General features: G+C 42.8%; 1 long non-coding RNA gene across 4 annotated transcripts; it reads right to left on the minus strand.

The window, feature by feature from the left end:
- Positions 1–1874: 1874 nt before the first annotated feature.
- Positions 1875–19055, minus strand: LOC106782992 (uncharacterized). 4 transcript variants are annotated; one of them, XR_011437542.1, is made up of 5 exons: positions 18939–19055; positions 18097–18183; positions 15216–15387; positions 2646–2766; positions 1875–2181 (listed from the first exon to the last, which is right to left on the minus strand). It is a non-coding gene; the product is annotated as an uncharacterized lncRNA (long non-coding RNA). The 4 variants fall into 4 exon arrangements; XR_002806997.2 differs by lacking the exons at positions 1875–2181; positions 2646–2766 and adding an exon at positions 3228–3469; XR_011437544.1 differs by lacking the exons at positions 1875–2181; positions 2646–2766 and adding an exon at positions 11867–12181.
- Between the last annotated feature and the right edge of the window lie 2363 nt (positions 19056–21418).

Raw genomic sequence — 21418 nt, forward strand, 5'->3', positions numbered from 1 at the left:
GGCCTTCTTTCAGACTTAAATTTCCAACTTTCTTTGATTCTTTATTTTCTTGATGAAGAAGATTGTCCCTCAGCTAACATCTGTGCCAATCTTCCTCTATTTTGTGTGTAGGACACCGCCATAGCATCACTTGATGAGCGATGTGTAGGTCCATGCCTGGGATCCAAACCTGTGAACCCCCGGCTGCCAAAATGGAGCTCGTGACCTTAACCACTATGCCACTGGGCTGGCCGCCCTTGATTTTTGATCTTTTACCTACAGTGTATTAATCCTTCAGCATGTAACCCCTAATTCTGGATTTATTAGATTAGATCAGGAACATATTCATATGCCTTTTTCCCATGCTACCCTGTATTTCTCCCTTAGGCATTTATAATATGGGGAATTCATTGTTCTTGTAAAATGACCTAAGCTAACATGGTCATTTATAAGTATTACATCTTCTCCAGAACTCACAACCAGCAGGAATATTACACGGAAGGCAAGTCTCAAAATGGATTCTGCACAACAAATATCATCAAGCAGGCACCAAAACCTTCACATAGCCTGTTCTGTTAGCTCAGTGAAATCCTAGCTCTCTGACTTTTTATCCATCCAGACAAGCTCTTAATTAAAGGGTTCATTTGAGGCAAATGTGAAAATATTCTAGCAGCAAGATTCAGCTAAATTTCTAATCAGTATCAAATACTGCCTAAATGGTAGGGTATAGGACCAGGAGAAATGACAAGGCCTCAAGCATCATTTCAAAAGATATAAGGCCAATAGGTTTGCTAGATTCTTGTATTTGTTTACATAAGGGTAGTAGTGCCTATACAATATTTTCAGTCATTCCGTACAATTTGAAGATCATTTATTTCACCAAAGAAAAATTATTTCCAACATCCATTATACTAAGCAACAAATCTTCTGGCGTTGATCAAATATGAAGATAACTAGAGCCTATGGTAGCTGTCTCTGGAGTGTGAATTTTGATTAGTCTTTCAAATGCTAACTAGCCACTCCTAAAGAGTGTATTTCTGATTAGGGAGTTCAGATATTAACCAACCACATCTAGAATATAAATTAAAATGACCGCCTATATATCACACAGTCTGTGAAGTAAAGTAAATTGCAGACAAGGCAGCAATTTTTAAATTTGCAGATTAATGTCTGGTTTACTTAGTGGAATGTAAGCCTCACGGATGGGGAGGGGACTTGTTCATATCATATACCCAGAGTCTGCACAGTTCCAGACTCAGAGCAGGTGACCAAGAAATGTTACTGGAATAAATGGAGGTCACCCGCCAACGTCTCCCTCTTCCTTCCCAGTTCTGCCTTTTTACTTCTCATTTTCTCTTGTCACTCTCCTTTCTTTGCCTTCCTTCCTTGCTGTATTTCTCTCTCTGTCTCTCTTTCTTTCTGTCTCTCTCTTGTCACCTCTCCCCGCTCTCTTCCTCTTCTTATTTATGTGGGAATGTCATGTGGCTTTTTCAGAATTCTGGCAGAATATTCTGCCATTGAAGAACTTCAGTGTTTGAAGACTTGCTTTCTCTTGATTTGGTTGCCTTGAGGCTTTCTACTTTCTTTGTTTCCTAATCTGTAAAGGGAGGTAGCAGAGTGCCTATCTTAGAGGGGTGTTTTGACAATTTGTGGAGTGTTCCCAGCAGCCTGTCTCCCCGCTCCACCACCTGTTTCTAATTTAGCCCTAGCCCCTGTTTCACTAATTATTTGATTTCTTTAATTTCATTAGCCACAATACCATTCATTTCTTTCTCTACTGCTCTTGAGAACATGAAAACGTAGCGTCTTCTTTGCTGAGTGTGTATATGACACCAAAACTCTTAATCTCAAGTTCTCGTTTCCCTTGCACAGCAAGTCTAACACTGAGACATCGGTGCTTGGAGATGGAGAAAGATTTATTCAAACTGGCCAAAATGAGTAGGTGGGAGCCTGGGTGGGCTCAAATCCATCTTCTCCGGAACAGAAAGCAGGGGGTTTTCAGAGAGCCAAGGAGCTTGGCAGGAGGAGCTTCAGGGAAACAGAGGGGTCGCTCCTGATAAGCCCCAGGGCAATCTGATTTTTGGGCTTCAAAGGCTACAGAGGGCCAGTCGTCTGGTGAGTGCAGCCTCCCCAAAGGCCTTCTCTTTCTTACGCAAAACAAGCTCACAAACACTTGAGAAGACCCCTGAGTCGCAACTCAACCTAAACAGGAAAACAACAAATTGGCCTAATATCTACAGTAACCTTCAGGTATCTGGCTTCATATATGTGTGTGTAAGGCAGGGGGTGGCAGGCCAAGGAGAAATGCTTTGCTCTGCTCATCTTTCTCTTCTAGCTGGATTCTCTTAGACAAACCGGTTAACCCCTTTCAGCTTTTGTTTTCCTATCCATAAGAGGGGGTTATGATGCCAATCTCACATAGATGTCATGAGGATAAAATGAGATGAGTATATACGAAGAGGGTTGGCCCAGATAGATGCTCATCAAATGTTAATGAAATTGAATGATTCTTTCTAACCAATTGTAACATCAGGGTTCAATGAGAAAGCTGACCTTTTGAGCTATGGGTAAGGGATTTATTACAAGAATTAGACCCTATACAATTGTGGGAGGCTAGGGAAGTGAAAGTCTGAAGGGTAAGTTGGAGGATCACAGAAGACACCCACCAGTCAGTCTGAAAGCCGGCCCCATCCAGCTGCCAGAGTGAGACCAAAAAGGGAGCTGATGGAGAGGTCTGTGGGGAGCTGTTGCCTGTCTAGATCCACAGCCACGCATCTGTTGACAAACCTGGGATAACAGCAGAGTGAGCAGTCAGGAAGGAGAGCCTGACCATGAGTTAGGAGAGTGACAGCAATGTGGAACCCGCTGGGCCCTGCATCTTTCTGTCACCCACATCTAAGCTTGATAACCTTAGACAATAATGGCTGCTAGTTCATTTCAACCTTCCAAATCTCATGCAAATTCCAATTTTGACCTACTTTAACTTTGTATAATATACAGGTTTAAGAATTCTGGGAAGTGCAGTTTCAGCTTTACCAAGTTGACACGGGAAAATCGCTATGCCAATATTTTCCTGTTTACAGCTAAATCCTTTTGGCTTTGATTTAAATAACTTCTTTTTTTTCCCCCAAGAAATGCCAAAGATTATCATTTAACCATGATCATAAGTTTATGGAGTTATATAAAGTAATATTCTAACGGGGTTCAAGTCCTCTACCTTGCACTAGAAATGCAATGTCACACAAGCGAAGGATTTTGATGTAATCATATTAATTTTCTTACAAAGGGAGATTGTTTTGATTATAACTTGGGTTTAAATTTCAAATATACACTAGCAGTTACCACATCCAGGGTCTTTATATTGCCTTCATTTGTTTTTTATTTATCTCCTCCCAGTAGATTTTAAGTTTCGCTGTCTATCTTGCCATCTCTTCTCTGAGCCTCTTGGGACTCTGTCATGAGCAGCCTGGACTCTTGCAGACCTGTGCTTCTGTATCTCCGTGGACCGAGAACACAATTGTTAAAAGATTAAAATAATAGGTACCATCTTCGACTTGTTGAGAAGAAATAAATATTAAGCTTCTTAAGTACTTAAGAACAGGTCCTTAAAATTTTCTTAATAAAATTTGCCTCCCTTCCCTGAGGCTAATAGAACAACTGTGAGGCCTCTGACTTCAGGAAGTCGGTGTAGTTTAGAGCGTGAATCACCTTCCTAGCTAAGCCATGGGGAACAGGAAGAGGAGGAAGATGCTGGCCCTGTCTCAAGGGGTTTGATAAGATGACTTTATGAGTGAAGTACTCTGGAGGAAAACATGGCCAGTTCTCAGGGAGGAGAGGGCAGAAATCGAGGGAAGCAAACTAGAAAAAGCGCCTTCAGTTGCTGGCCCTTCTAAGATTTCGTTAAGCAAAGAAAATGGGCAGGGTGTTTATGCCCCTAGAGGAAACTCAAGGAGATATGAACATTTAATTAATCTTTTAGCAGCCCTGGCTGAGTGAGCTGAGAAGTTTTGTTCTTATTTCGACAAATTGAAATCTGACAAGAATGGATATGGGAGAAGACAGAGAGCCAGCAAGATAGAATGAGTTTGTGATCGTAAAAGGTAAGTTGTTAAGGAGATGAAGTTTATTTTTAGCATGTCCATTTATCCTCTGGGGCCTCTGTAACCCCCTTGGCACTCGGGGTCTCAGTGACAGTGTGCTATCTATGGCTGCTCCCCTATTTTAAAGCCGTGCCTTGGCTCCCCAGGACTCACATTTCCCTATTAAACCCTACTTGTCTTCATCTTAGTCTTTTGAGGCTCTGTTTCTTACGCTACTTCTTTAACCAGACACTGTCATCATTCCAACATCTTATATTTGTAGAGTTCCTTAAAGTTCGCTCAGTGCTTTTAAGTATATCGCATCATTTGATCACCTTATTAGAATGGGTTAATATATTAACAAATGAGACCCTCTAGATAACATATTGATATGTTAACTACTGGAAACAGTACCGTACTCCCCCAAATCCCTCAGATTTGCATTTTTTTTAATACTTTGTAAAGTGTTTACACATCTGTTATTGAAAAGGCTCTAGAGGAGTGGGATTGGGCACTGAGGTGGACTGTAAGAGAAGACATCTTAAGGCAGAAGGGCCTTTTGGACTCAGGGCTGCCACACTGCACAACCCCTGGCGGTGCCATTGACACTGTTGACCCTGGGAATGGCATCTCTGCAGCTAGGCAGGACACTACCTGTGAGCAGACGCAGCAGCTCTGTTTGTGGTCTTCAATTCATTCCCCTCGGTCCTCTCGTTCCTCTGCCCGTGCTAAGAAGACGAGACGGCTTACACCTGCTAGCCAGTAGTGACTTGGAGAGGGCTAGGGAGAGGGACTCCTAGCCCTCCACTTTCCAGGACGGACTAACTAAAGCCTCACAATATACTCTTCTTCCCCAAGCCCAGGGGCAGTCATATAACTAAGCTTGGCAGAGAAATTCTTCTTTCAACGCTCAGAGTAAAGCTTCTTGGAGTTACAACTAGAGTAGAGCCCAGAGATTGTGAAACCATATAAAGCACAACAGGATTCTTTTCCTTTTGATGTACAATCCCCTCTCCTAGACAGCTGCCGTTTACAGTTCCGTTACTAAGCTCGTGTTGCCGAGGACCTGCAGACAGGCTGCTGCCATTTTCAGTTTTCCTGATGAATTCAGAGGGGTACCCAGTTTTAGAAATAGTTTGTTTGAGTCTGTGCCCTGGCTGTCAGAGCCCCTTTTTATTAATCTTTTACACCAAAGTGGTATTTTCAGGGCTTCTTGGTTCTTCTGCTACAAACTCACTCTCTCGCTGTGACATTTCTGCTTCAAAGATCCAGGAGGTCTGAATGGGCTCCCAAGACCACTGGTCATCCCAGGAGTTTATGAAGACATCCTCAGAAAGTGTGGCACTTTTCCAGGAAAAAGCAATGAACATTTTGTCCATATATATTTCACGTATTTGCAGTATAAGATTAATTTTAGGCTTCAGAGACATTCTGTTACATTCCTAACAAACCAAAATATTCTAAAAGCATTGCTTGTGTCAAAAGGCCACGTGAGTCAGCTGTCACTGCTAACATTCGCTTCATCTGCATTTCTGTGTTTACGTTGGGTGTGAATTTCAAAAAGTTTACAATCACTTCTCCATAAACAGACAGAGTTTGCCCCAAACTGTATAGAGACCAGACATAAGTGGCAGAAGCCAGATTTCTTTAAAGGCTTCGGCATTCCCTGCTTCCCACACCTCTCTTTGCTCAGGTAGGGGATGTAGAGCTGTGTGACCTTTTCTTATTCTTGGCTGGAAGCGTGGAGACCCACAGAGATAATGTGATACGTTTGAGCAGCCCTGGGAGCTTATAAGAAATGAATGTACAAGACGCAGTTGCTCCTCACAAATGCTTTAGTGGAAGCTGTCCCTAAAGCCATTTTATTTGAGGGTGGTCTTCAAAGTTGGAAAGGAGTGGTCTGTGGGTTGTAGGAGCCTCCCCTGCAGTCCCAGCTGCCATACCCTTGGGCAGGAGAGAGAGCTGGTCCTCCTCAACCTGTCCATAACGTTTTCTTTGAACTGTACTCTCACAGTCAATTCCTGCCCAAACTTAACAAATGGTTTTTACTTAATATTACAGATTAAAACACATGTAGATATTATCTTAGCCACCAATTTATGATCAACATTTTAATGAATGTCATTCTTTGTCGTCATCTGAAGTAGTTAACAGAGGTGAGCTTATATTATATACATGTTATGTATACTATATACGTGTGCATACCTTCGTGCTCTCAGACCAGGAGCTTTCTACTTTACAGCTGTCACACTCTCTGTCCACCTCACACCTAAACTGGGCATGAGGCCATTACAAACCACGTGAATGGAAAATCTGGCAAACTGAGTATTTTCCCCCAACCTCTCTCTACCATTGCATTTTATTTAGTGTTATTGTTTATGTTTGTTATTTTTGATTTTGGCTGTTGCATAATATCTTGAATGATACAAGAGGATTAAAAGGCTTAAAAGTATTTATCAGAGTATAAATACAATGATAACAATAGTCATATCAATACTATAACTCAGAATATATGAACAGACCTTCTCAATAGAGAATGTGAATATAATCAACATACACTGTGAACTTCCTTAACGAGGACAGGAAAACCCATGGGAACAATGATTTTGCACAAGATAAAAGGTATTATTAGAAAGCAAAACAACAAATATCTGAAATTTGAGTGTTACTGGATTGACAACTTAATTTTCCCTAATATTTGGTGTATTATCCGTTGAAAAATGTTGTTAATGTTTTCTCCCAGTTGGTGGGTTGTCTTTTCATTTTGTTCATGATTTCCTTTGCCTTACAGAAGCTTTTTAGTCTGATATAGTCCCATTTGTTTATTTTTTCTTTTGTTTCCCTTGCCTGAGTAGACGTGGTATTCAATAAGATGCTGCTAAGATCGATGTTAAAGAATGTACTGCCTATATTTTCTTCTAGGAGTTTTATGGTTTCAGGTCTTACATTTAAGTCTTTAATCCATTTTGAGTTAATTTTTGTGTATGAGGTAAGATAATGGTCTACTTTCATTCTTTTGCATGTTGCTGTCCAGTTTTCCCAGCACCACTTAGTGAAGAGACTTTCCTTTCTCCATTGTATGTTCTTGGCTCCTTTGCTGAAGAGTAGCCATCCATAGATTTGTGGTTTTATTTCTGGGCTTTTGATTCTGTTCCATTGACCTGTGTGTCTGTCTTTGTGCCAGTACCATGTGTATCTGACAAGGGGTTAATTTCCAAAATATATAAGAACACATACAACTCAACAACAAAGAAACAAACAACCCAATCAAAAGATGGGAAGACAATATGAACAGACATTTTTCCAAAGAAAATATGCAGATGGCCAATAGGCACATGAAAAGATGTTCATCACTAATTATTGGGAAATTGCAAATCAAAACTACAATGAGAGATTGCCTCACACCTGTCAGAATAGCTATAATTACCAAGACAAAAAAATAAAAATGTTGGAGAGGATATACAGAAAAGGGAAGCCTCATACACTGCTGGTGGAAATACAAACTGGTGCAGTCACTATGGAAAACAATGTGAAGATTTCTCAAAAAATTAAAAATAGAAAACTACCATATGACCCAGCTATCCCACTACTTTTGGTATTTATCCAAAGAACATGAAATCAATAATTCAAAGAGATTTATGCACCCCTATGTTCACTGCAGCATTATTCACAATAGCCAAGACGTGGAAGCAACCCAAGTGCCCATCAACTGATGAATGGATAAAGGAGATGTGATATACATATACAATGGAATACTACTCAGCCATAAAAAAGACAAAATCACCCCATTTGCAGCAACGTGGATGGACCTTGAGGGTATTATGCTAAGCGAAATAATCCAGACAAAGACATATACCATATGATTTCACTCATGTGTGGAAGATAAACAAACAGATGGATAAAGAGAACAGATTAATGGTTACCAGAGGGGAAAGGGGTTGGGGGAGGGTGAAAGGGGTAAAGGGGCACATATGTATGGTGATGGATAAAAATTAGACTATTGGTGGTGAGCACAATTCACTCTATACAGAAACTGATATATAATAATGTACAACTGAAATTATACAATGTTATAAACCAATATAACCTCAATAAAATAATTGGAAAAAATAACATTGTCAAATAGAGGCATGAAGACATTACAGATTTGCATCTTTTTAAAACGAAGCATAACGATATATTCACTAGGAATAATTTCAGCTGCATCCAAGAAATTAACCCCAAAATAACAGTGGCTTGAACAGAGGGAGATTAATTCCTCCTTCTCAAAGAAGTCTGAGGGCAGGCAGTCTAGGGTTGGAATAGTGGGCCCATGGTGTCATCAGAGCCCTGGGCTCTTTTCTCTTTATTCTACCATCTCAATGTGTGGCTTTTGTTCTCACAAATACTTCCTGGTCAAAGATGGCTGCTGGCGTTCCACACATCACAATCTACTCTAGCCAGCAAGAAGTAAGGATAAGCGTACCCATTCCCTTTCAAGGAAAGTTCCCAGAAGTCCTACAAAAACACATTTATGTATATCACTGACCAGAACTTAGTTACCTGAGCATCCAAGCTGCAAGGGAGGTGGGCAGGTAGTCCTCCACCTGAGCAGCATCGTGCCCATCTAGTATTGGAGGTTCTAATACGAAGGAGGAATGGGAGAATGGACACTGCTAGCAGTTTCCTCCACAAATAGCTTCCAAAGCAAACCAATCAGCTTTCCAAGGATAGGCAAAAATGATGCTTTCTAGTGTAATAGCAATAAATTTTGTTGCTAAAGGCAAAGAAGAGACCAAAATGGAAGAAGAAATTTAAAGTACTACTACGTATGACAAAAATAGTATTTATAACACAAATCACAAGCAGCTTGTAAAATTAGCCACAAAGTTAATGATAAGTACCATGCTTGAGGGTTATTGGTGAAAGTCCTTTATGAAATGTTCTGTTGTGTATTGCACAATATCAATGAAATATAATGTGAAGGAGCGATTACTATCACAAGTGCATAATAATAGTAAATATTTTACTTTGCAGTTCTATAACCACTGATTTCAGAGTTTTAAATAGCTCCTAACATTTGTCACATTATATATGAGGGAAAATTGCTTGACAAGTTTTTGTTCTATTTATTCCTGAGAACCCATGATCTGGGAGATTTTTGTTCGTTTCGTATATAATAACTTTGTAAGTCATGGTGCAAATAGGAAAGCGTACACTGAGATTAGTTCCGAAGGAGGACCAGTCATGTTTATAGCAAGTAAAAGAGATTCCTTTGAAATGTGAAATCGTTCACTGTTTTATTCACACAGAATAGTTGGCAGTGAAGCAGGCCACAAATCTTAATTTTAGAGGGAAAAGTGCAAGTTGTAAATACAAATAGTGGCTACTTAGTGCATTATGTTCAATGTATTATGCAAAAAATTGGGCAGTAAGTAAAATCTACTGATGGTAGGTAGAACACAGATAGCCTGTGGCATGTGGTGGTGGTGAATGGTTAAATATTTTAACAGTGGTGAACTGGGATGCTATGTAGCTGACGTCTTGACTTTGACTTTCTACAGGTCTTCTGACCTCTAGAACCATGAGGTAATATATGAGTGTTGTTTTAAGCTCGTTTGCGGTAATTTTTTATGCAAGAACAGAAAATAAATACAAATTAATAGAACGTGTTCCAGAAGGTGGGAGAAAAACCTTAAGAAGATTCAGAGGCCTACAGCATCAATGCAATTTTTAGTCTAAGGGTCAGAGGCATGCTGGAACATTCTCTTCAAAGTTTGGGGCAGATTATTGCATCTCGCACTTCCCATCACCAGGAAGGAACACAATGCCTGATAGGTGTCTTAGATTTTTGGAGGCAGGGCATTTATTGCACACTTGGGAATATTGTTTTAACCCATTTACAGGAAGACACATAAAATTGCCAGCTTTGTGTGGGTCTCAGAACAGAAAAGCGATCTGCGATAGGTCTAGGTGGACGGACTTTCCACACTGGGTTTGACTTCTGTTCCAAATACAGGTTGCCTTTTCTGCCTGCAGGACTTCAACCAGCACTGCTAACCAAGGGCTTAGAAAGAGTTTGATCTACAGGCATGGGATCCCACACAAAATTTCACTGGACCAAGACACCCATTATACAGCAAAGGAGGTGAGCAGTGGGCACATGACCATGGTATCCACAGTCCTATCATGTACTCCACCACCCACGGGCTGCTGGACTGACAGAGCACTGGAACAATCTGTTGAAGGGTCAGCTGAGGTGCCATCTTGGAGAGGATGCCCTGTCCAGATGGACCGCTATCCTCTAAGATGTAGTATATACCTCAAATTGTTAAATATTAGATGGTGCTGTGTTTTCAAGACCCAGGAAGCAAGAAGCAGAAGTAAAAACGACCTTGCTTATCATCGGCCCCAGTGACTCCTTTAGAGAATTTGTGCTTCCCTTCTCTTTAACTCTGGATTCTCACATTTTATAGTCTTGTTTCTTAGAGAGTGAATGGGTCCACCAAAGAACACAGCAAGGTTCTATTAAGATAATTAATAGGATTAAGCTCCTGCTCGGTTACTTCAAAGATCTTGTCCCAAGAGACCAATAGGCAAGGAAAGTAGTCACCATACTGGCATGAACAATTGACCTTGACCTTCAGGCAGAGGTAGAGCTGCTCGTACACACTAGGGGCAGGGAAGAATATATTTGGCACTCAGGTGATCCACTTGGGTTGCTCTTGGTAACCGTTGCCCAATTTTGTTGGTAAATGTGGCAGCAACACCACCTGGGAAGGTTATGGTGACCAGTGGCCCGTGGCCACTCTTATCCAGAGATAAAACGTCTGTATCACCTCAGCAGCCCAGCCAGCTAGACCAGCAGAGGTGCTGGTTGAGGGCGAAGAGACTCTAGAACAGATGGTGGAAGCCTGGCAGAAAGACTGTCTGTTACTGCCTCAAGGTCAGTGCAGTGGCAGAGATGGAAGTTTTTCTCCCTAACCTTCTTGTAAGATTCCCCCAGGAAAAGAAACCAAACAGAATACTGGAGGAGTTTCTCCTAGAGTTTATAATATGAAGGAAGTGGATCCAAGTGGAGTAAGGAGTTGTCCACAGAGGATACCATGGTGTGCCACCCAGATCCCCCTCCAGGTCAGTTCATTCATCCCCCGAGCTGGTGGGAGTGTTGGTGGCAAATAACAGTCAGCTGACTTCCCTTTCTGGGACTTTCCATAAGCTGGAGAGAGCTGTCTTGCCCAAACTTATGTAAAGGGAGAACCTGCAATTAACACCTCAATTTTATTTTATTTTGTTTTTTGGTGAGGAAGATTGTCTCTGAGCTAACATCTGTTGCCAATCTTCCTCTTTTTGCTTGAGGAAGATTGTTGCTGAGCTAACATTTGTACCAATCTTCCTCTACTTTGTACGTGTGATGCCACAATATCATGGCTTGATGAGCTCTGTGTAGGTGCATGCCCAGGATTTGAACTGGTGAACCCCGGGCCACTGAAGCAGAGCATGTGAACTTAACCACTATGCCACTGGGCTGGTCCCTAACACCCCAATTTGAGACAACTCTGAAGGATAGCCTCAGCCCCAGAGCTCCCTGTAGGATTGCCTGAGACCCTCGTTGCAATGGTATTGCAGCTCCAACTCACCTCCTGCCCACTCCTGCTTCCTCCTTCCCTCTCAGGTACTGACCCCAAATCACCCCGCTATAAGCCTCCTGCACACAAGCCCCTATCTTGGAGTATGATTCTCGGGTTTCTGACCCGTCATGGAAGGTTTGTGCCAAATTCTATTCACTAGAAATATATGAAATAATAGTTCATCACAGAAGTTTCTGGTATTGGATACTTGGTTTCTCAAACTTGGGGATTTATTTTTTATTGTCTAAATTTATTATACAAAATGATGCACTAGTTTTATTTAGAATTTTAAAAATTACTGGCAAGGTTAAAAATATTCTCACATGTTTGTTTGTAGAATGTCTGTAGGTGTGACGACTGTTGGACTTGGTCTTTATATGTCACCCAGACATTGGCCATTGCTTTCTCACCTTTCCTACTTCATTCACATGGTGCACAGAGAAGATTTTGACGTGTGCTGGTCTTGTTTACTGTCGAACAAAACACTATTCTGTCCTCCAATCTCCCAAATTCCTAGAAGGGCCAATTAATGAAATTGGGCTGGAAATATGCTAAATATAAATAGGTTTTTAATTAAAGGATTGTAAACATACTTCATGTCTTCTCTTTGTTTGTTTAAGCTCTTCGAACTTGTGACTTCAACTTTTCCAACACTGGGCTATTTTCTCTGGACGCAGGCTTGTATATTTCAGGAGAAATGTGCAGACATAGACCTCAGCATCCATGGCCCTGCATTGGGATCCCCTTCAGACCAACAAAAACTAGCTTTTATCTGACTTCATTAGGAAAGAGTAAACAAACTTGAGGATATTTGGAAGTCTTTTCAAGAGTCAGAAATACTTTAATAACCCTCCAAACTGCTACTGACATTTTAAAATTTGATTATGCAAAGAACTTCATCTCTGGGATGTGGAATTACCTACTGCCAAAAATAACTCAGTGGAGACCTGGAATCTTTTTCCAATTCTGAGAGAAGCGACGTTAGTGGGATTAGTTAACAGACCAGAATCTGCATTTTCAGCAAAGACAGCATATGTGATTAATGGAATATTTGGAAACAGACACCACCTGACTTAGGATGGCTTAACTTGAGAAGTGCTGTCTTTATAGGCTTATCATAAGCAGCACTTTCATCATAACGAACAAACTTTGTATTGATGAATACTTAACAGCTGAAGCTGATGTGCTTTTAAATAGACTTAAGTCAATGAAAATAGTGATAAAACAACGTGGTGTGCTGATTTGAAAGGTGAAAAAACTTCTCATGATATGAATTCATGATTAGCTAAAGAGCATGCTTCTGAACTAAGCCATAAATTCTTAGCTTATCGATAAGGCATTAATTGTCACTTTTTTTTTAGGTGAGAAAGATTGGCTCTGAGCTATCATCTATTGCCAATCTTCCTCTTTTTGGTTGAGGAAGATTGGTGTTGAGCTAATCACCATGCCAATCTTCCTCTATTTTGTATGTGGGATGCCACCACAGCATGGCTTGATGAGTGGTGTGTAGGTCCACGCCTGGGTTTCAAACCTGTGAACCCCGGGCCACCAAAGTGGAACATGCGAGTCTAACCACTGCACCACTAGGCTGGCTCCTGATTGTCACTTTTTAAAACTCTTATGAACAGAGCTGGGGAACTATCAGGAAAAGGTGGTAAGTGGAGTAAGGGATGGTTTAATCATTCAGAAAGATAACTGCCGGCAAATTTCAGATTTCAGAGGAAGCTGGAAGGGCTGACATAAAGACATGGAAGGCTTCTCTGGAGAAGTTCGCTGAAGTCTTGGAAGATGAAGGCTACTGTTTAAGACGGGTGTTTCATGTTTTTGAAAAGGGAGCAGGAGATCACTGTAAGAGAGGTCACCTTTGAAACTCCTCCTTTAGAATTGACCATTTGCACTCATTAACTCATCAATGGAAAATTTTGCCCCAAGTGAACAAAATATTGAACATTTCCAGGGTCCTCGGAGCAATGAAGATGGCTGATTCTGATGACTAAGAAACTTACCAGGAGAAGAAAGCATTTTCAGTTCACATTTCACTGGACTCATGTTTTCAGGAACCAAACCCTTAGCCTATGCTCACTTCCACCCCCAGATATTTTCAAATATAGATTTATATTATGTGTTTGGTTTTATATATTAAATATATGTTTATCAAAGACTGTATCCAAAGTGAGGGGATTTTCTTTTCATGATTATTTACATTTTAATTACATGAAATGGATTTTCAGGAACAAAACTCCAATTCAAGAGTCAACTATGGAACTCTCTTACCTGTCATCCAGAAACTTTATTATAAACCATGCGTCAACAATATCTGTGTTTCTAATTCTAGTGTATCGTTTCTTCTGAGGCACAGAGAAATGAAATGAAGAGATGGGGTTCACAGTTATTGAACACTATGTCTAGAGGATCTTATTCAGTCTTTATGAACACCACTGCCCAGTAGGTATTATCAACTATACTTGTTTAGGTGAGGACTCTGAGGCTCCAGGAGCTTGAGTGATGGGCCCAGGGTTATTAAAGTTAGTAATTGGCAGAACTGAGACTTAAGTGCAAGCTTATTTTCATATGCTGTTATTGCCAATAATCTATCCTACAAGAAGATAAAAATATGGCATTAAATTATTAATTTTAAAGTAACCATTGTGACATTTACTTCTTTTTATCCCAAAATATGCCTCGCTCAGTGGTGGGCACACAGTAGTGTCCAACAGCGGTAGGTCAAGAAACGGACACAGGATGCTATTTGGAACTGAGCACCCAGGCTCCGGAGCCGAAACCCGGGCTCAGTTCCTGGATTCACCGTTATCCGAATATGTACCCTGTGGCAAGTCAGTTTCCTCATACGGTAAAATGGGGATAACAATATCCATCTTTTAGGGTGGATGTGAGGATTAATTGGGTTGATGCTAGTAAGTCACTTAGAGTAGTGTCTGGTACATCATAAGTTCTCAGCGAGTATTAGACAGATTCTACCACATTGTAACTGTGTGAACTTGGGCGTGCCTCAGTTTCCTCATCTGTAAAATATGGCAAAATAATTTATCGTGCATGGCAATTTTATTTGGCAAGCATGTACTTTTATAGTCTTTGCTCTGTGCTCTGCCCTGTGCAGGTATTAACTCTAACTTTCATAGCAGCCTAATGAGGCAGATACCATTCCTATCCTCATTTACAGATGAAGCAACTGAGGAACTGGGAGGTTAAATATTTCTTTCAAGGTAACACAACTGGTAATTAACTGAGTTGAGATTCAAACCTAGACACTCTAGCTCCGGAGTCTGAGTTTGTACTGATTACTCTGTGCTACGGATGCAGTGAAACAATATTTGTAAAGCATCTGTCGAATTCCTGACACATAGCAGAAGCTTAGTAGATGTCAGCTCCTCTCCCATCTTCTCATTAAATATCTTTAGAAATTCTCATGGAATGCAAAATGATATGAATTTATCAGCTGGCCTACATGTTTTCCTAAAATATCCAAGTTTGTGTAATAGCAGCATCCCTGAGTTCTTTAGGGGTGCCCAGAAACATGCGAACATACCTCTCTCTGATTAGGCCCATCTCGGATCATCTTTTCTGTTGACACGTTGGAGTTCCCGGAAGCCAGACATCAGGATGCACTGCGGTGTGTGCCGTGATACCCTGTAGAGCAGCTGTCAGGGATGACAGTCTGGAGCAGAACAGCTGGAGGGCAGAGCTGATGCTTCTAATGACTGAGAACAAGTAATGGAGATGAGGCAGCCAAAGGAATGGTGTCTGACTGCGGCGCGCACCACCCCATGCTGTTGTGCAGAGCTGCTTGATGGGGACGCTGTAAGAATTCTAGATGGGACAATTCTGTGCTGTGCGGGACTGTCCTGATAGAATCAATCTGAGTTATTTCATACATTGTAGGATTTGTAGCATCCTTGACTCCCAGATACTGAATGCTAGTAACTCCACCTAGCAACAACTAAAAATCAAAACCGGAATATGTTGCCCGGGGGTAAGAGATGGTGTTATCACCTCTATTGAAAACTGCTCCCTGTCTGGCCTTTGGGGTTTACCTGGGATTATGAGCAGAAGGCTTCATTATCTATTGCCTTCTGCTCAAAATCAGGGGGCAGCCAGGAACCCCTAGCATCAGTGCCACCTGGGAGCTGATTACAAATGCAGAATCTTAGGTCCCATCCCCAACCTCTGGATCAGCATCTGCATTTTAACAAGATCCCCAGTGATTTGCACACAGATTATGGTTTGAGAAACATTGTCTTACTAGATGGAACATGGACTTTGGAGTAAGAAGATCCAGGGTTGAAATTGAGACTCTGCCTCTTACTAGCTGTGTGACCATGGGAAGATCGCTTAACCTTTCTGAGCCTCAGTTTCTTCATCTCTAAAAAGATTTTAATACTTTCCCCATGCTGTAGGCATACAATAAGCACTCAATAAATATCATTTCCCTTCTCCCCGATCCCTTCCACCAGGGAACACAGTCAGGAAAACCAGTTTAGTTCTTTGGTGATCATTAGTGAATTATTATCATAGGATATTGTGGCAAGATGAAGAGAAGATGATGTTCATTCTCTCCCTCTGTCTCCTCTTTCCTCACTCTGCTGCGTTCTTCCATAGTTATAGACACAGTACTTATCAAGTTCTAGCCAGGGCATCGCTGGGCCATGACAAACACTGGAAGAGTGGGCTGGTTGGGTGTGACCAGGAATGAGAGAGTACAGCTCTCCCGGTTCAAACAGGTTAGTTCAGTGGAACAAATTACATTTCCAAGGTAAGATTTGGGACTGCCGGCAAAGGCTGGACTGGAAGGGAAGAGTCTAGAGGTCACGATCAGGTCCAGGGAGTTGATTGGGCAGAGGGTGGGGGAATAGGATCAGAGAGATGTCTGGGACCAAGGAAGATGGAAATAAGCCTGTCAGGACATTTTCAGACGCTTTCTCTACATCCTCTTCTGTGCTCCCAGTGTGCCCTGCACGTGACTCCACCAGGGTACCCATCACTCTGGACGGAAACACAGATCTGACTTTTTTATTATTAGATTGAAAGGATTTTGAGGATGAATATTATCTTACAGATTGTCTCCTGTTTCACTTGTTTATATATCTAGGATGTATAAACGGGTACTGTCTGCAATGATGAAAGAGTGAACAAAGTTGTGCCTCCAGTGCTACAATCCCATCGCAGTGCATTCCTTACAGGAACCCACGGGGCCTTTAACAGAGCCAACAGTGAGGCGCTCCCTGAGCAAACGCATCCTCGTTGGTCTCCAATCCTACAAGCCTCTGTCAGGGAGCAGCCTGGGTGTCCCACTGCCCCTCTCTTCTCACTGCTAGTGTCCTATGCATAGAGAAGGAACCCAGGGGAAAGGACGGAGAGTTGGCAGAATCTCTACCCACCAGGTCTCCTTTGCTCACGGTTTTGACTGTGGTTGGATTGAGAGCCTGTTACTTTGCAGGGAACCAGCTGCCTCAGTTTCCAGGAGCTCAGAGAGGCTAGGAAAGATTGATTGTGCCTTTCTTTACTGGAGAGCTACCTGCTGGCCCCATGGGATGGCTCAGGAAGTCAGTCCCGAAGAAGTTAGCTCAGGGATTTACCTGGACTCTGATGGGAGGGTGGAAACCGGCCTACGGGAGACAGGCATAAAATGCAGCCTCTCCACTCTGGAGATGAGGCCATGCCCCCGAGTAGAGCTGCTTAATGAGCTTGGCTGCTTTCCAGAAATGGATGTTCAGGAGGAGAGGGCACAACCCCTCCATCAGGCCCGGGCCTCAGGACCTGAGATTAGTTGCCACTGAGGATTACTCATCCTGTGACAGTTAAATGTGTTTGATTTCATTGCAGATCAGCTCCACAGCTTGTTATCATGCTCAGCAAAACTGTCTGCGGCCTGGAGTTTCCTCACGGGAGGGGAAGGATGGGGGACTTGCTGGGTGTGGAGGGAGGAATGGCCTGTGGACCTTCTATGTTGAAAGTGGATAAATCAAAGGAAACCTGGCTCTTACTCTCTCCCACTCTTCCTAGCAGATCTTTTGTCTAATTCTGGCTTTCTGAAGAATGCATCGTTCTCCTCAGAAGACCCCAAGCAGAGATGGGCAGAGATGGGAGGCATTGGGGGGTGGATGAGGGTGGGGAGAGACCCAGGGCTCCACCTGAAGCAAGCTAAGTGCTGAGAATGGTTTTGAGCCCCTTCTCTACACTCACCCCGCACACTTTTCTATTTCTCTTTGCGGGGGGCTGGAGGGATGGGCAGGACAGAGGAAAGAGCAATGAAAGTAGGGAGTCTTTGCCACTTTATTTACAATGTGAGCTGTTTCCTCTCTCTTTTTCTTTTGTTCATTTCTTTGCTCTTTTTAAATTTTTCAAATGGTAGAAACAGTATCCAGCTCAGTAGCTCCCTTTCTCTTTTCCAGTCCCCAAATTTTACTCACATTTTGAAGGAAGGTTTGAGTCATACTGCCATGTAAAGAACATGGCCAGGTGAGATGTTGACTGAGGACGAAGAGAACATGCAACGGCTGGTGGAAGAAGAAAGTTATAAATACCAACATGGGCACGTGACTAATTGCAGAAAGGAAGTCTTCATAACTACGCACAATCTCTTCTTTGCTTTGAGAGATATATATATATATATATATATATTAACCAGCTCTTTTTCTCTCCTTCCTCATTCCCCCTCTAGCCAATATAAAGTGTTAGCCCTAGTATTTGGCATTTAGGTCATAGGATATCAAAGGAAGATTGCATCTGAACTAAGAAAGAAGTGAACATTCCCAGAGATAAAGCAACTATGGGATACTGTGTGTTTCTTTTAGAGGGTAAGGGGGCATCTTCAGTTGTGTAAGGGACAGTCACATCATGTCAGGAATAATGTGATGTTGTTACTGTCCTTTTTGGGAAATTCTAATCTGGGGTAAGAAGCATGGACTGTGCTCATTTGTTTATTTTCAGCTCAGCATCCCTCCACCCTTTTCTAAGATCTCCTTTTCAACACGGAGGGGAAGCCAGGAACCGCGTCTCTTGCAGGAGGGGAAGCCAGGAACCGCGTCTCTTGCAGTTCCCTTTCCTGTGTGGCTCTGGCTAGAGCTTGTTCACGAGAGGTTCTCGGGCGAGATCTGCACAATGGAGAAAAGGCAAAGCCATTCTCGAAAACTGTCTCCGTCAGGGATGGAGGCAGCTGTGGCTTCCCAGTGAGCTCTCGAGGACCCCCGCCTCACTGCTGCAGCCCGAGAGGGTGGCAGCTTCCCAGAGACCCAAGAATCTCAGCACTTACCTGCTGGTGGCTCCTCTAACCTTTATTCTTGCCGTTCTTACAATGTTTGTAAGACAGTAATAAATGGAGAAGTGCTTTCTGTTTTCCCCGTTCAGGCTGTGTCCTGGCACTGGGGCTGGGGGTGGGCATTTGTCTCACACCACTTGACAACACCTGGCTTCTGATTGATTTGAACTTTTCAACACTCTGCCTGGCAATGTTTGCTGTGAATTCTGTCCAAGTGCCAAGGCAGACGTGGCTAGTGAGAGAACAAGACAGTGGTCTGGACTGCCTCACCACCGCTGTTGTGTGGATCTGGTGACAAGGGAAAGGTCAGCCTGGAGTCCCCTGCTGTTGAGTTGATGGCTGTCAGGTGGGTGACCTTGGCTGGAAGTGTCAGAATCTAGATAGAGGCAGCTCAGAGCCTACCAGGCTGGCTGCCCTAAGGGCGGGCCCCTTTGGCCACTCCAGAAACCTTCCTTCAGGGAGGGACCTTGCTTCTGCGGTGGGTACCCAGCCTTGGCCTCAGGTTGTTCCACACTGAGTTCAGACAGGGATGGGCCTGAGTGCGCGAGCCATGAGCCTCTGGCACAGAGTGAGGGCTCTGTGGTCAAGAGCACGGACTCTGGAGGCTGATGTTGGCCTTTGAATTCTGCCCCACCACTTACTAGCTGTGTGACCTTTGGCAAATTTCTACACCTGTGACCCTTAGTTTTCTCATCAGTACAATGAAGATGTTAATAATATCTATGTCACAGGCATGATAATCTCCATGTAAAGTGCTTATAACAGTATCTGGCTCACAGTAAGTGCCACGTGAGAATAAGCTATCATTATCATTATGACACCAAAAAAGACAAGTTGGCATGATGATGGAGCCTTAGGTAAGAGGGGAATGATTCCGAGGGCAGCATCCCTGGCCCTGCTGTGGACTACCACTGGACTCCTGTGGAGAGCAGGGAGGCTGCAAATGGGAACTTGAGAGGAGTTCGCTAAAATTCTGGGAGACAGAGCAGCCCTGTGTTGGTGCCCTAACAGAATGGGGAGAGGCGGACTCCCCTCTTGGTAGAGACCACAGCCCAGCAGGGCAGCAGGAGTCAGCAGGAAGGTGAGTGCCTGGCAGGGAACATGTGCTCGGGAGTTGACTAGGCTTGGTCTGGTCTGCATGCCAGATGCCCTCAAGACTGCCCAAAATAGCTAAGGGGGACTTTGGAAGGGCCCATTTTAGCAGGAGCTGTGAGAGTCTTAAGAGCTGGGTTATACTTACATCAGATACCAGTCCCGTGAGTGGAAAATGACCACAGGCTCTGGTAACAGACGGACCTGGTTTGAATCCCACCTCTGACACTTTCTACTGTAAATACTCGGAGAGCAGGAGCCATCTTACTCATTATGAAGTACACAGGATTCAGTACAGGCATGAACGAATTTACTATCCTGGAACCTCAGTTTTCCCACCTGTTAGATGGAGAGAGTGTAATGACCACTAAAGCTGATGCAGGCATTACTTTAGATGATGCCCACAGGCACCTCGAGTCCCGAATGAATATTACATTCCTTCATTTTTATAGTAAATATTCAGTATCTTGCTTAAAATAGAAACACATTTGTTGACCCAAACTGATTAACGCTTTTTCAGCGTGGTAAATGTAGTCCATTCTACACCTGCCAAAGACTAGAGCCTTTAAGAGACGAGATCATTCCTCTCACAGGTTTGGCCAGTGCTTTGCAGGCGTGATTTATGACTCAATACTTTCTGACAAAAATCAAAATATAGTTAACTATTGGTTAGTATATTGAATTTTAGGAGAGTAAAAGATTGCAGATAGGTTACTAAACAATCAAAGCAGATTATGATCTAACTTGGAAAAGTTATAATACAGGAGAAAAAAATCTTGATTTGGACCCAAAATTCATAATATGTAAACACTACATATTATTATTAGGCCTTTTCTTTCTATGCACATTTAAAGTGCTGACTGACCCAGTTCAGGCAAGGTTGGAATAATGGAGTCTTCACTTGCTTTTGTGCCCATGGCAAGGCCTCAAGAAATGACTGAGGGCCAGCTTAAGTGGTTAGGTTTGGCCTGCTCTGCTTTGGCAGCCCAGGTTTGGTTCTCAGGTGTGGACCCACACCACTTGTCAGCTGCTGTGGTGGCGGCTTGCATATAGAAAGAAGACTGGCACAGATGTTAGCTCAGGGTGAATCTTCCTCAGCAAAAAAGAAAAGAAATGACTGTAATCAGTGGGGAAGGGCCTGTTTCACGTTTGGTCCTCTTTTTCCATCTCAACTCTTCCTCCATGCTCTGCCCCTGGAAGCCAGGTAATTAAACTTACTAAATCTGACCTGAAGTTTACATCCACTATCAAGTCAATAAGCTCTAGGGGTCGGCCCAGTGGCGCAGTGGTTAAGTTCACACGTTCTGCTTCGGTGGCCCGGGGTTTGCTAGTTCAGATCCTGGGTGTGGACATGGCATCGCGTGGCAAGCCATGCTGTGGTA

This window comes from Equus caballus, chromosome 3 (assembly GCF_041296265.1).
Source record: "Equus caballus isolate H_3958 breed thoroughbred chromosome 3, TB-T2T, whole genome shotgun sequence".
In the NCBI taxonomy this organism is placed as follows: Eukaryota; Metazoa; Chordata; class Mammalia; order Perissodactyla; family Equidae; genus Equus; species Equus caballus.